This window comes from Engraulis encrasicolus, chromosome 20 (genome assembly GCF_034702125.1).
Source record: "Engraulis encrasicolus isolate BLACKSEA-1 chromosome 20, IST_EnEncr_1.0, whole genome shotgun sequence".
NCBI lineage: Eukaryota > Metazoa > Chordata > Actinopteri > Clupeiformes > Engraulidae > Engraulis > Engraulis encrasicolus.
Window position 1 is genome coordinate 2,482,355 of NC_085876.1, and position 11,286 is coordinate 2,493,640.

At 43.0% G+C, this 11,286-nt stretch overlaps 2 long non-coding RNA genes across 2 annotated transcripts; both read right to left on the reverse strand.

The window, feature by feature from the left end:
- Window positions 1–5,329: 5,329 nt before the first annotated feature.
- On the reverse strand, window positions 5,330–6,445 carry LOC134436847 (uncharacterized). Its single transcript, XR_010032269.1, has 5 exons — window positions 6,406–6,445; window positions 6,114–6,294; window positions 5,929–6,005; window positions 5,579–5,835; window positions 5,330–5,392 (listed from the first exon to the last, which is right to left on the reverse strand). It is a non-coding gene; the product is annotated as an uncharacterized LOC134436847 (long non-coding RNA).
- Window positions 6,445–7,029, reverse strand: LOC134436848 (uncharacterized). The gene is made up of 3 exons (XR_010032270.1): window positions 6,952–7,029; window positions 6,602–6,740; window positions 6,445–6,514 (listed from the first exon to the last, which is right to left on the reverse strand). It is a non-coding gene; the product is annotated as an uncharacterized LOC134436848 (long non-coding RNA).
- Between the last annotated feature and the right edge of the window lie 4,257 nt (window positions 7,030–11,286).

The following is an 11,286-nucleotide window of genomic DNA, read 5'->3' on the forward strand; positions in this document are numbered from 1 at the left end:
GAGGTTAAGCCCCGAAATAGTGGCATATCCCTTTAATAGCAGATAGACCACAGTAACAAGACACAATGTACCCGTGCGTGTTCTAACATTAAAACAAATTGTTTGTCTAAAACAAACAAACAAACTAAACAAAACAAACGATCGCAAATTAACTGCACATTGGATATTTGCTTTCAAGAAATGAGAGTGCATTGACAAAGAACGCACATTGTGGGTAGACAAAAGCAGGCGGCAAAAACTGCGTGGCGCGAAATTGAAAAATCCTTTAATATCGCAATAACAAACTCACCACTCCACTCCCCCACCACCTCACTAACTTTCATCCAGGCGTCCTGTTTCTTGTGCTTCTCCCAGGGGTGATAGCAGTCCGGCGCCGCGCCGGAAATCCGGCGTAGCGTGGCTGTAGAAAAAAATAAAATAATAATTTCCCCAAAATTAATAAAATAATAAACTATCGCGTAGGCCTTCATTAATGTATGGTGAAAATAAATGAGCGCGCAACAGCCTGTTGTAAGAGACGCGAAAGGAACCCAAATGAGCAGCAGCCCATAATTGTATCATCCCGACATCTTAGGCCTACTGAAAAATGTATCAATTTGTTACGTCTTGCTCTTGAGTCACTCACCACATCACTGGCGGCAGTCTTCTAGTTCTAGTGAAAGGAGAAGTAGATTGGCTGTCAGTATGCACAGTAAAGAGAGTTCTAGGCCCCTACTGGTTACCCTTCACAGATATTTTCACTGTCGACGGAGGCAAATCCAAAAATGGCATCTCGTTATACTGAAGAAACGGAAGAAAGTACTATAGGCCAAGTCTAGACCATTTGGATTCCGATAAAAATTAGCAACTATTGTTAGCACAAATCCACATGGCTTGCTAGTTGTGATGGGTGTGTTGAACCGTGTGGATGTCAGTGGAATACTAGTGAAATTCTGTGATCAAGAAAACGTTTGAAGGTAAGGCCATTTAGTTATTAATTTGCCCACTGTGGCATGTTGGCTTGGGCCCGAATGATTTTACCTTGCGCAGGTTACTCCAAAAACCTGACCATAAACGGCTTATTGATGCGCATAAACGGGCTCAGTGAGAGTATATGTTTGAAATAGGTTCGTCTATTTTCCTCATTTATGTGCGCTAAATGACTGCGCAATGTTGACAAACTTTGATGGAGATGGACGTTCTTTCAAAAAAAGTCTGTATGCTCAAAACGGTAGGCTATGCTATGCCCGTCATGATACTTTTTTTCTAGGTGTAGTGCGTAAATGTGGTCTGCATTGGAATAGCGGCTAGCATTGCGACATGTCCAAATGACAATGGAATGCTTGGATCGCTAATGTTTGGCAAGCCTAGTTAGCCTACACCCCTTGTAGGCTAGTGTGAGCTGAGTTCGTGGATTTTGGTCTACTGTTGATTGAGGGATGGTGTTTTGCGTCATTCCTGACAAACCACGTGTCAAACTGATTTCAGGGAGATGTTTATATTAGTTATGCTGACTAAACCAACGCGCTCTGTGAAAACCCCCAAACAGCCTCGCACAGGTTCACACAGCCTTTCTCTCTCGCGCGCTCCCTGTCGTAGCCCTTCTGCGTAATCGAATCCAGTTATTCCACGCACGATGCACAGGTTGTATTGTCTGCACGCTCTGGGCTACTTAATCCCTACTCTCGGGCAGGGGGCAATTATCAATATCAGACTCTCATGAACTTCAAATACTTGGCTTGCGTTCATGTGGCCACCACGGTGTCACCTAGACATGCAGTGAATGTTCATCTTATCTTCACGCCCTGTGCTATTTTCATGTAGCTTAATTCGGTCCTGTCTTTGTTTTTGTTGCTTTCTGTTATCTTTTCAACTCGTACATTGTAATGGGCGTGTGTACACGCGAGTGATTTTCATGTATTTTAATTGACTACAACCCAATGCGAAAGTCGCGCAGTAGTCACACAGGCTATATATACTGTCCTGTCCGTAATAACCACTGGTTCTGTCATCCGTGGAGTCGAAATATGCGATGTGAACGTGGGCCTGCATGTAGCCAATCATGCGCTTGTGCCCTAAATATCATGTACCGGTAATTAAAGGGCGTTTCCCTACAACGGAAAGGCAGGGGTTATAGCACAGCCCTTAAACAATCTGTGGTTATAGGTAGACCATGGGGCCACGAGTAGGCTATCTAAACGTATGTCCAGTAGCCTATACAAGTTATATGAGCAATGTCCCAATGAAAATGAAACTTATCAGCTTGCAGCAAATGTCATGTCATTTAAAAGTATTGCTCAATTAATTGGTAATCACCTCCTCTATTTTGGACAGAGTGTAGTTACTGTACTTTGGAGTAGTATTGCCTCCTACTGACCTGTCTTGGTATGGCTGCTACATATGTAGCTTTCAGTTAATTCAATGTGGTAAAATATGCACCATGTTTTCAGAAATGCATTCTGGTGTTGAAATGTTGCATTGGTTTTCAATACCCACCTCAATAACTTTAGTGCAACATCACAAGCCTAGAATGCATTTCTAACTGCATACGTTGGTATTCGTTTTTACAGCTAGAATTGAACGTGGTGGTCAGTTTCTTTCAGCCAAGTGCTGTAGCCTACCAACAGGGAAATGATCTGTGTTTTCGTGAATAACACTATAGAAATAATGCAAAAATGAAAACATTATCTTAAATGTTTGAATAATGTGTTTGAATAATAATAAGGCCTACATGCAGTATGTCCCGTCGTCCCCCGGCCCCCCCTCCCCGACCAGGAAAAAAGTTCAGGCTCAGGATTTTTTTTCACTATCACCCCTGTTATCCCTATACGCAAAACATGTCGGGTCGTACAACAGCGGGTAACCGGACACCGCAGCTATTAATTTTTCAGTGGCCATTGTTGTTTAGAGTAGGAACTAGGAACCAAAGTTTACACGTATGTTTCCGCCGACCCCCGGACCCTACAATCTGTGGATGTTCATTGGTTTTCGCCAGTTTTCGCCAGACTGCGTCATAGCTCATTAGCATAGGATAAGATGGTTTTTAAACCTTGGAATACGCTCTGGTCGCTCAAGAAGCTTCGCTACTGGCGAATTCGCTTTGGTAGCGCTGGTCGCGTGCCCTCCATAGAGAAATAATGACTTCCGTCGCTTCGTTCGCTCTTGGTCTGGACACGGCATAAAGCTGCCACACCGTAGTGCATCATGTGTCACGTCTGTCTCTACCCGCCACTGAAAATGCATTGTGTGGTGTCATGGGGAGGGAGACTGATTTGCCTCTCACAAGACAAGCGAAATAGTCGCTAGAATCGGCCAGATTGAGCCTGAAAAGACTCTAAGTCGCTAGATGATTTTTTTTGTCGCCAGAGGTGGCCAAAAGTAGCTAAATCTAGCGACAAAGTCGCTAAATTGGCAACACTGCTAAGAACTTTGGTCAATCTGCAACCCCACCTTTAAAGACGTAGGGAAACGGCCGTTCCAACTGTCGTCATTCAGAATTCTCCCGAATGGAGCACGACTTAACACGAATTTACCCGAGTGAATTAAGTGAATCTGATTGGTTGTTTATCAAGAGGGCGGGATTGTTGTCGCGGAGAAGGTGTGCAAACAAGTTTGATTGTGGCCGGTTTCTCTTAGCAACGATGACAATGTAAAATAACATTCTGAAAACGAGTAAGCATAGGGCATATTGTTAATCATTATTCAGGGTGGGGGTATGTATATATATATTCACACACATGAACAGAGTTGTAAGTAGAATTACATCTGCAAGAGCAATTTTACTTCATTCTTACTCAACTCGGCACACAAAATGATAATTGAAAAGGCTATTTATTCCTTGCATGTTCACATATGAAAACAAAACTATACATTTTGTTGAATCAACTTACATTGAGCATTACATTACATTACATTGAGTAACATCCACAAGACAAAAAAATCTTGATCTTTTGAGGAAGCCTAGGTGTCAAGGTCATAGGTGGTTGTTGTCAGGGTGACCGCCTTAGCAGTAAAGTGCAGGGTAATGTATGACATGTATGTATAATGATGTAATTCTTCTTACTACAGTGTTCTGACTAACATTTTCTGTATAGGCGTTGGCGACACACTGCTTATCGCATCTTTGTGAAGTGGTGTTGGGGCTACCTGGGGGCACGCTATCGTGTAGCCATCCCTGCTTGTGTTTTAAGGGCCATCAGAGCTGCCTTCCCTGCACCATCAGATGAAGGCTACACTGGTTTTCAGTTGCCTCCAATTCATACAAATTTTCGAGTAAGCATGTCTATCAATATCTTCAATGGAAAATCAAGGCTTTTGGAACCTTTGACTCCCCCTTTTTGAATTTTGGCCACCTTAACTTCACCACAGCCTCCCCATTTGGAACCGTTGAATAGCCCCTGTCTGAGTTCTCATTGTAGTGTAGCGCAGCTAGTAGAATTCTGCACATTTATTTTAAAAAAAAGTAATAATAATAAAAAAAGTCAAGAATTAAGCTTGGTATTGGGTAGGTATGACTTGTTTCACACAAACAAATAGCAGGCATGATGACTCTGTTGCATGCCCTGTGTCTGAGCTGCCAGTCTGGTTACTACCGTTGATGTTTGCCCCGGTGCCATACTGGTACTGATTCTCTTACCTGCATAGTATTCCCAAGTAGGGGAAATGTTTGCTTTTGGGAGCAAATTGTATTATTAGGCTGTGAAATCCCTCTATGGAGAATGACTGTTACTGGGGGCTTAGGTGTTCTAGGGCCCAATTCGAAACAGGGAAGGGAGCTGTCCTTCCAGTGAGCTAACTGGACATCGAGTCATGAAGTGTGGATCGAAACAAAAATTGCTTTATTTCCTCTCTCGGCAGTTGACTGCATTTGTGGGCGTAATGAGAATATTTCGAGGATACATCAGATGCTGACTTCGCTGCCTTGGTACCCAACATGCTGTGCGCCACCTCCCTCTCAACCGGAAACCTGAAAAACAAACATGGCTACTACCCAAGCTACTACCTTATCATACTCTTTATTCTGACACTTATGTATGTAGATATTGAAAATCGAATGCATAAATCAACATTGTAGTATCTAAATATGCTGTCGCTAGATCTATTTATAGCCTATTTCACGATTCCGCCGTCTGACGTTCATTCACCGTTCAAATAGCATGGGTAAGCTAAGCGCTAACGTGATGAACGTAACTCCCGCCATAGAATCGCAAGAATCGCCGTAACATCGAATGCACAAGGCGGCACACTCGTTAGTGCCGTTCGTAACGGCTGCCTCATCAGCTAACTGATCAGTGACCTGTTTATGTAGGAGGAGAGTCATCGAGTCACTGCCTCCCGTTTCGAATTCAGCCTATGTCTTTAAGGAGACGAGGTGACTGCAGGATGTCACACAGTCTCTCAGATGCTTTAGTATCTGTCAAGTATAACAACAAGCAAATATAATTCAGTAAATGGATGAATATTATCATGTAAATTACAAAATATATTTGACCAGGTTGTTGTGCATTACATGTTTTGAGAAATTACATCGAAGTAATGACAAAATGGGTCAAAAGTTTTTTGTTGTTTTTTAAAGTTGTAGTTGGACATGTATGCTTACGTGGCTGCAGCCATTCTCTTTCAAGAGGTGGGTGGGGGCATTTGGGGTACAACTCATTGTTGTGCTGGTGCACATTGTGCATGTGATTGACAATTGATGTCTTGGATGGAAGGTCTTTGCTCCCTCATGAACTTCCCAATCGATGGGTGGCGATCAGTCACTATGGCTCCAATGTCCAACCCCTCCGACTCAAGAAAATGAAGGCTTCTTTCAAAGCCCTCCCTCTCCATTCTCTGTCTGTTTCCGACCTCATTACTCTGAAATAATCACATTTATAATGGGCACTCACTGCAATGACTTTAATAACACAATATTTAATAACACATGTCAATAATATGATAGCAGCTTACCTGGACTAATTGAATGTCCACAACCTTGTTGCAATCAAGAACCATTGTAGTGTATGAGCCGTACTTACCGCAATGTCCTGGGAATAGAGATCAAAACACACAATGATGGTTTGCATGGCAGGATGGAAGAATGTTTTCATCACTGTAAAATCTGTGTCAAGTTCAATTAATTAATAGTGACAAACCGGGAGAATCAGCTCGCATGTCGCCTCCTAATGTGATTGGTTTATGGCATTGTTTGGCCAGCTGAATGATCTGCTGCTGCTCTGCCCTCCATTGCCAAAGAATGGTTGGTTGTAGGAAGAAGCTTTGATGGTGGTTGAATGTGCAGGTACAGATGGATGCCATTCGTAGTGACGACAGTACCTACAAAAACAAATGAAACACCACACATAACAATGACTTGTTATTTGAACTTTGCTAAGCACATACAATGAGAATATAGAAGAAGAAGAAAAAAAAGAACACAGAAGAAACCTTGTGAATCTGAAGGAACGAAGCCCCATTAAAGCAGACTTCCCACTGGTATGTCTCTAATAAAAGGCTGGCTTTGCCACTTGTTGGTTACGACACAGTTGCTGCATGTCTGTGTTAAAACAGAAAAAAATATCTATGTATGTGCTAACAAAGATTAAGACTTCCCTTTTTGTGCATACATACATACAATACATACCTGTTTGACCGATAATAAAGTGCCAATTTCAAAGGTGTCAATTTGGCATGGTCGCATGCAGGTTGGGCAGTTCCTCAGCAGCTGCAAGAGGTTCTCTTCAAACACCATGTACTTCCTGCTTTCATACAGTGGAGGAGCACTGGAGATAGCAAAAAAGGGTAGATGAAGCACAGTAACATGGATGGCATAATTCCTAAATGTCGTAATACATATACTGCAGTAATAAAAATATCAATACAAGGCCAATCTTAGGGCAAACGGGTACTTCCTAATTGGAGGTCACATGAACACAGTTTTTGTGAATGAATAAGTTGTGCTGGATACAGGTGACAGACACACACACACTCTACCTCACATTGTCCTGTGAAATTTCAGTGATGCTGGGCTGATAGGTGGAATCCATTGGATCAGTTGGCTCAATGGAGCCGTGCTCAGCTCCTCCAACTGCACTCTTTTTCTTTTGCCTTTGATTGGTGTTGAGGTCAGCAGCAGCTCAGGGAAGTCGGCCATTGAGCAGCCCACAGCCACTGAGTGGCCAGCTGGATGGCACGAGATACCTGAAGTAATAGACCACCACTGTTATAATATGCACATTTAGGCAGTGTAGTGTAAGTTACTGTAGGACTAAATATGGATCTGGTAATTTAGTTAAGTGTAAATCAAGCGCTATGAGTCATGACTTTTTCACCTTCCATCCAGGTTCAGGAATAGCTTCTTTCTGACGCACCACATTGAATACCACTAAAATCCAGGTCATTGTAATGCATTGTAACTTAAGTTATTTATTTAGCATTGTAACTACAGATTTTTGCCATAATGCCTTATATTACAGCATTACAGCAACAAGTAATGCATTACAGTAATTAAAGGACCAGTTCAGTCAATTTCAATATGCTGTTGTATTGCTCACGCTACCCTTGACTTGACAGGTCCGGTGATGCCACATTTTTCAGCTGAGCCCTTTCCGAGATATGAGCTATTCTAATGGGAACAGTGTTTGTTTACTTTTTTTTTTTCTTCTACATAGGCATATTCCAAATATTTTCCCAAGAGGTACCGCTGTTTGCTAGTTGTCTGCTGATGTTTTGTAACCTTTTGGATGTTTTTGAGAATATTTTTTTTTAATGTAAACAAAGCACTGCCCCCATTACAATGACCAAGATTTCGGAAAAGGCTGAAGAAGAGAGAGAGAGAAAAAAACCTCAGGTACTGACAAGTCCAGAGTAGTGTGTGGGCATTAGGGCTGTCACGGTGTGAAATTTTAGGCTCACGGTTATTGTGGCCAAAATTACCACGGTTTACGGTATTATCGCGGTTTTTTTTTTTTTTTTTTAATGCCGACACTAAAGGCGACATGGTACCGCAAACCTCGAACAAAAACCTTACATTGTGCAATCGTTTATAGCCTAATCCTCGTGTAGCCTAATAAACACAGGAACAGTATTTGAAAGCTTAGACCCTGAAGAATGTTTTAGCACTACTTTACAGATATTTGAACATATTGTTTGTGCGTTATTGTTGTTAATTTATTACAAAATGTCACGTTTCAAATTTCACCCCAAGCCCCCACTTTCACGGCGTCTCCATACCTTTCTATGAGTAGACATCGAAAACGTGGATAAATCCTAGCATGCATGGTGTCAAAATGCTCCTCTAGCATCCATGGGGTTAGAGCATATGTAGTTTTTTCACTGTATTTCAACCACATGTGCAACCCGGCTATAACTAAACCAGTTTACTGTGTTACGATCGCAGATTTTTCCCTCCCCTGGTGCTTTTGCATTTTCGAATGGACTACCTCCATATGACCAACGCCTTTTCACGTGACCCCTTTACAGTTAGTAAACACATATGGCCATGCGCCATGTACCGGTACAGATACTAGATATGTGTTTTTCCCCGAAATAAGAAAACAGATGGTCACGGTAACTTCAGATATGCGGACTGTGCAAACTCCATACAGTGAATGGGTTGTGCTCTCCCGACAGCACCGCAGTGAACTGCAGGCATGGCTCGACTAGTGAGTGGGGACGCAACGCAACCTGTTTACACAGAACCTCTCTAGTGATGAGGCTGTGCACACATGCCTCTGTCTCGCTAGCCAACGTAGCCTAACGAGTTGACACCGGGCAGCAAGCACGTGAATCATGGCTCTCATATTCTGGGAATGAAAAACATAGGCTCTTCGACACGTATGAAAAATTACCAAAAACGAGCCAACGAGATGTTTCGGCGAAGCTTGGCATTCCCCAGGAGGCTACCTTGTGTTTAAACTGCTCCAGGCTGCGTCTCCCCACGAGTCCCTCCCACTCCCCCTCGCCCTTCTCATCTCTCCTATGCCAGCAAGCCCAGCGCGACTTTCCCAATTCCAAGCAGTTCATAGAGTGGCTTTTTAAAACTGTGTCAAAAAAACACGTTGTAGGCTAGGCTACTACTGTACAGCAGGCTATGCAACAGTGTGTTATTTATCGGTGTAGCAATTTCAAGTGCCCAGTCTAGCCGCGTTTTGCATGCAACCTGAATCACACTGTGCAGAAACTCGCCAGAAGACGTTTGTCGAATGGGAACTTTACAAGCTTATTTGACATCATAAGAGATGATGACCCGTGCGTGGTCTATGCTTCGAAATGCATATAAGCCTCGTCTTTCTCAGCGCTCATTTTTGGCAGACAGGTAGAGACAAAAAAGAGGTGAAATAATACAAATTCGGTTTTAGTAATCAACCGCTTACAGTGTTCAAATTGGCTCCTCGGACAAACGTGACCACTATAAGCGGATTCCACTGTTAACATTCTGTACGGTTATAACGGAGTTATGGAAATGCAGATATTGTCACTCACGTCTCGTCACCGTCAAACTATGTAGGAGTGTCAGGGATGAAAGATATCCCGGTGTAACGGTGTGCGGTAAGGTAACCCACCGAGATAACACCGTATTTTAAAATTCAGACGGTTATCTTCACCGTCATCATATTTAAGCGCGGTTACCGTGAAAACCGGTAACCGTTACAGCCCTAGTGGGCATTACAGCTACATGTTGAAATTGACTGAACTGGTCCTTTAATTAACTTACTTTTGTAATGCATTACTGCCCAACTCTGCATTTAGGATAGAACGAAATATTGTTATTCATGCAATTATACCTTTACTGCGGGCACTGGTTGTTTTTGAAACGGAGCTCCTTGAGGTCTGGATGAAAACGTCCCTTTGAGTCGGGCTGTACTGACGGGCGACATCTCTGGTCTAAAGATGACAATGGACAGAGATTGGAAATAAACAAGTCACATTCTTTAAGTATGAAACGATATGGCATGACGTTTCTGAGCTTATGACAAGGAATTATAATATGTGTGTGTAGTGCTGGCTGGATAAGCGCGCCGGTAGCACAGTTGAAATAGACCTATTAGAAGGATCTGTGACTATGTTGTGCTGGGCTCTATCAGGGAACACTTTGCATGGAAAATAACCTAGAACGCCAATCTCAAAACGTTTGTATTACTTAGTCAAACCGAGGTAATGTCGGTTATGATATTTCGTTGGATGACAGTAAGTAAGGAGACAACTTTTGGCTAAACAAGGCCGACAGGCGGACAACAGATGCGTCCCTCTATGCCAGTTCCAACTATGCCATTTTTTCCCCCAAACGCCCCCCTGGCTTCCTCCTAACCTGTCAACGCCCCCTGAGGATGTACTTTTTGTTTATTGGTCATATTGCCCATGGAAACTGCAAATAATATGGCAGGCAGCAAAATGGCGAGACATGGCTTTATTTTTTGCAGTTTAGGCTATAATAAGCTTATCATTCTTGGATTTGGAAAAGAACCATATGATTTCAAATGTCACATAGATCAAGTAGGCTACATTACAAATTACTAGACATTTATTAGTATCAACCTTTAGTATCACGCCATTTCAGCGCATGTGGGAAAGAATGTAAACATCGACAAATAATAAATAAATAAAACCGTTTGGGTCAATCATGCGCTTATGGGTTCACCCTTCAGGTGAATTATGCGCTTATTTTTCAATACCAGCTTCACCGTCAAGGCACAAAGCAGTGAGCTTCCGTGCCAGAGTTAACCAAATTCACACGACTGCAAAGCAATTACGAAAGACGCATTCTCTCCCGTGCTCTCTCTGAGCGCAACGGAAAGCACCTGTGGGGTAGCCCGCCAACGAAAGAACCTCCCTTTGTAGCCTACGAGTTACGACACACACCGTATGTCAAATGGCCCAGCTGTCTAGCACCATGTTTCAGAGCGCAGCGCACACTGACTAGGCTACTCACTGAAAAGGCAGAAGTAAACTCGCTGGGGATATTAAAAGGCAGCCTCCCTTTTTCGTAGGCTACACACAGACGCCTGAACCCGATTTTGTGGACTGGACAAAAGCGGAGGAAATGTGAAATGTTATGAAAGGAAAAAAAGTCCACGTTTAGAGGCGCTGCGGGCTGGCGTGGAGCGTTATGCAATGCAAACGCCCTCGATGTGAATGTTATGAAAGGAGAAAAGCTAACCAAATGTTACAGGTCCCCGTTTAGAGGAAGAGCTGTATGCGCTGCGGGTCGCCTGTCAACTAATGACAGTTCCATGTCGTGGAGCGTTATGCAATGCAAACGCCCCTCTATCCGAGCACAGACATCTGTGTCAAAAACTGCCTGCCGACTTCTAAATCGTCATTTCCGCG